Here is a 4294-nt window from a genome sequence, read left to right on the forward strand (position 1 = left end):
TGGTGGAGGGTTGTTTTTCAGACTGGAAACCTGTGAGCAGTGGAATGCTACAAGGATCGGTGTTGGGCCCTCTACCTTTTGTCATTTACATAAATGATTTGGATGCGAACATAAGAGGTACAGTTAGTAAGTTTGCAGATGACACCAAAATTGGAGGTGTAGTGGACAGCGAAGAGGGTTACCTCAGAATACAACAGGATCTGGACCAGATGGGCCAATGGGCTAGAAATGGCAGATGGGGTTTAATTCAGATAAATGCAAGGTACTACATTTTGGGAAAGCAAATCTTAGCAGGACTTATACACTTAATGGTAAAGTCCTAGGGAGTGTTGCTAAACAAAGAGACCTTGGAGTGCAGGTTCATAGCTCCTTGAAAGTGGAGTCGCAGGTAGATAGGATAGTGAAGAAGGCGTTTGGTATGCTTTCCTTTATTGGTCAGAGTATTGAGTATAGGAGTTGAGACGTCATGTTGCGGCTGTACAGGACATTGGTCAGGCCACTGTTCAAATATTGCATGCAGTTCTGGTCTCCTTCCTGTCGGAAAGATGTTGTGAAACTTGAAAGGGTTCAGAAAAGATTTACAACTATGTTGCCAGGGTTGGAGGATCTAAGCTACAGGGAAAGGCTGAACAGGCTGGGACTGTTTTCCCTGGAGTGTCGGAGGCTGAGGGGTGACCTTATAGAGGTTTACAAAATTATGAGGGGCATGGATAGGACAAATAGACAAAGTCTTTTCCCTGGGATCGGGAATTCCAGAACTAGAGGGCATAGGTTTAGGGTGAGAGGGGAAAGATATAAAAGAAACCTAACGGGCAACTTTTTCACGCAGAGGGTGGTACATGTATGGAATGAGCTGCCAGAGGATGTGGTGGAGGCTGGTACAATTGCAACATTGAAGAGGCATTTGGATGGGTATATGAATAGGAAGGGTTTGGAGAGATATGGGCCGGGTGCTGGCAGGTGAGACTAGATTGGGTTGGGATATCTGGTCGGCATGGATGGGTTGGACTGGGGGGTCTGTTTCCGTGCTATGTATCTCTGTGACTCTGTGAATGCTGCCTGACCTGCTGTGCTTTTCCAACGCCACTATCTGGTCAGGAGTGAGATTGCAGGAGCAAACAGCACCACCATGTGGCCTGGAGTGAGACTGCAGGAGCAAACAGCACCACTGTCTGGTCAGGAGTGACAGTGCAGGAGCAAACAGCACCACTGTCTGGTCAGGAATGAGACTGCAGGAGCAAATAGCACCACCATGTGGCCTGGAGTGAGACTGCAGGAGCAAACAGCACCACTGTCTGGTCAAGAGTGAGACTGCAGGAGCAAACAGTATCACCATCTGGTCAAGAGTGAGACTGCAGGAGCAAACAGCACCACAGTCTGGTCAGGAATGAGACTGCAGAAGGATACAGCACCACTGTCTGGTCAGGAATGAGTCTACAGGTGCAAACAAAACCACTGTGTGATCAGGTGAGAAATGTATGGCTGAAGTAGACCCATAATCTATTCAACACCTTTTCAGATATTATTGTCTTATGATGTACTCTTTCTTGTATCCCCCTACAGGTTTGAGTGCCATAATAAGGTCAGTTTCCTTCTCACTACTATCAGATGCAATTTCCATCATTTTCCTATATTATACTTTCTTCATAGTTTGGATTTTAGCTCATAACCAATGTGTGCTTGTCTATCTCTACAAAGGCTTTTAAATGTTAACTTGCTAAGTCTTTCCAGAACCATAATTTTGAGCCTGCAATCCTGCTGTCTTAGTTGAAGTTTTTGTATTTTGTACTTTTGATTGTAGATAGACAATTGAATGACATTTGCTTGTTTTTACATTTAGACCAATTGAGGTTTGATTTTAAGAAATCCCAGAAACTGAAATGCTTTTGGGCAGATTGGGGAAGCCCACTGAAGTCAGAGGGGTGTATAGTCTCTGCTTCAGAAAAGGGATTTTCAGATCAATGAAGGAAACCTTAATGTCAGGTTCACAATTCATGAAACTTCCAGACCAGGAGTGTTTTGTTTGAAATTTGTATTGGTTATTCAAAATTGAGAAAGTCTAAGATTTCAGTTCTGTGAGGATTTGAGGAAAAGACTTTGTACCTCACAGGACAGGATCTGAGGAAAAAGTAGTTTAGTCAAACATGCCGACTGGGCATGGATGGAAAATGCCCCTGGTTTTTGCGTAATACTGACGGAGAGCAGATGGGATTTTGTTCTGTCCTGTGTTCTGGCAATTTTTCAACTATTTTATAATGATGGTTTGTTCTGGTTATTTCTTTTCTTTTTGTTCAATAACTTCTGTTGTATGCAAGAGCCAAATCTGTAACCTGGTGTGCTTACATTTCATTGAAAGACCACAATATTTAAAAATTTATAATGATCGCTGAAGCTAGATTGCACTTTGGAAACTGACCTGTTCAGTGTCAAGTAGTTATACCTACTGGAATCATAACAGTCACCTCCTCCCACAATAATATCATTCTGAACATTACATACATTCAACTTTTAACACTGATGATGTGGTTTTACGCTGGCAGACTTTGGAAGTTAAACAACAAAACATGATTTTATTACTGATACCCATGGCTTTGACACATTGACCAATCCAATACAAATTTGGAATTCCAGAACATAAGTCAAATGTCATGAAAACATCTTCATCTGATGTTTGGGTTCAGGAACAGTCTAGGTTTTCAGTCACAAATGTGATGTAATCCAAAACCTTCAATCGTCACTCAAACAAAGATCAAGTCAAACTCAACAGGAACTTTACTGGGACCGCTGCCTCATCTTTCGCCTCTTTCGTTTCAGTCTAGAGCAGAAGCAAGATTAACTGATTAGTCAGTGACTAAAGAAGTAATTTAAGCCAAGTTTTTATGAATGCATCTCCATTCACAATTTGTATTTAAACCCTTTGTCTGATTCCAGTTCACAGAGTGGGTGACCTAAATTCAGATTACTCCTCCACTGATGTTTAGTTTTAGGAGCATTTTTTAAATTTCAAAACATAGAACATAGAACATAGAACAATACAGCACAGAACAGGCCCTTCGGCCCACGATGTTGTGCCGAACATTTGTCCTAGCTTAAGCACCCATCCATGTAGCTATCCAATTGTCGCTTAAAGGTCACCAAAGATTCTGACTCTACCACTCCGACAGGCACCCATGCCCCCACCACTCTCTGGGTAAAGAACCCACCCCTGACATCTCCCCTATACTTTCCACCCTTCACCTTAAATTTATGTCCCCTTGTAACACTCTGTTGTACCCGGGGAAAAAGTTTCTGACTGCCTACTCTATCTATTCCTCTGATCATCTTATAAACCTCTATCAAGTCACCCCTCATCCTTCGCCATTCCAACGAGAAAAGGCCTAGCACTCTCAACCTATCCTCGTACGACCTATTCTCCATTCCAGGCAACATCCTGGTAAATCTTCTCTGCACCCTCTCCAAAGCTTACACATCTTTCCTAAAGTGAGGCGACCAGAAATGCACACAGTACTCCAAATGTGGCCTAAACAAAGTCCTGTACAGTTGCAACATCACCTCACGACTCTTGAATTCAATCCCTCTGCTAATGAACGATAATACTCCAGAGGCCTTCTTACAAACTCTATCCACCTGAGTGGCAACCTTCAAAGATCTATGTACATAGACCCCAAGATCCCTCTGTTCCTCCACCTGACTAAGAACCCTACCATTAACCCTGTATTCCGCATTCTTATTTGTTCTTCCAAAATGGACAACCTCACACTTGGCAGGGTTGAACTCCATCTGCCACTCCTCAGCCCAGCTCTGCATCATATCTAAGTCCCTCTGCAGCCGACAACAACCCTCCTCACTGTCCACAACTCCACCTATCTTCGTATCATCTGCAAATTTACTGACCCACCCTTCGACTCCCTCATCTAAGTCATTAATAAAAATTACAAACAGCAGAGGACCCAGAACTGATCCCTGCGGAACTCCACTTGTAACTGGGCTCCAGGCTGAATATTTACCATCTACCACCACTCTCTGCCTTCGACCGGTTAGCCAGTTTTCTATCCAATTGGCCAAATTTCCCTCTATCCCATGCCTCCTGACTTTCCACATAAACCTACCATGGGGAACCTTACCAAATGCCTTACTAAAATCCATGTAAACTACATCCACTGCTCTACCCTCATCCACATGCTTGGTCACCACCTCAAAGAATTCAATCAGACTTGTAAGGCAAGACCTACCCTCCACAAATCCGTGCTGGCTGTCCCTAATCAAGCAGTGTCTTTCCAGATACTCACAAATC

The sequence above is a fragment of the Chiloscyllium plagiosum genome, chromosome 43 (genome assembly GCF_004010195.1).
Source record: "Chiloscyllium plagiosum isolate BGI_BamShark_2017 chromosome 43, ASM401019v2, whole genome shotgun sequence".
In the NCBI taxonomy this organism is placed as follows: Eukaryota; Metazoa; Chordata; class Chondrichthyes; order Orectolobiformes; family Hemiscylliidae; genus Chiloscyllium; species Chiloscyllium plagiosum.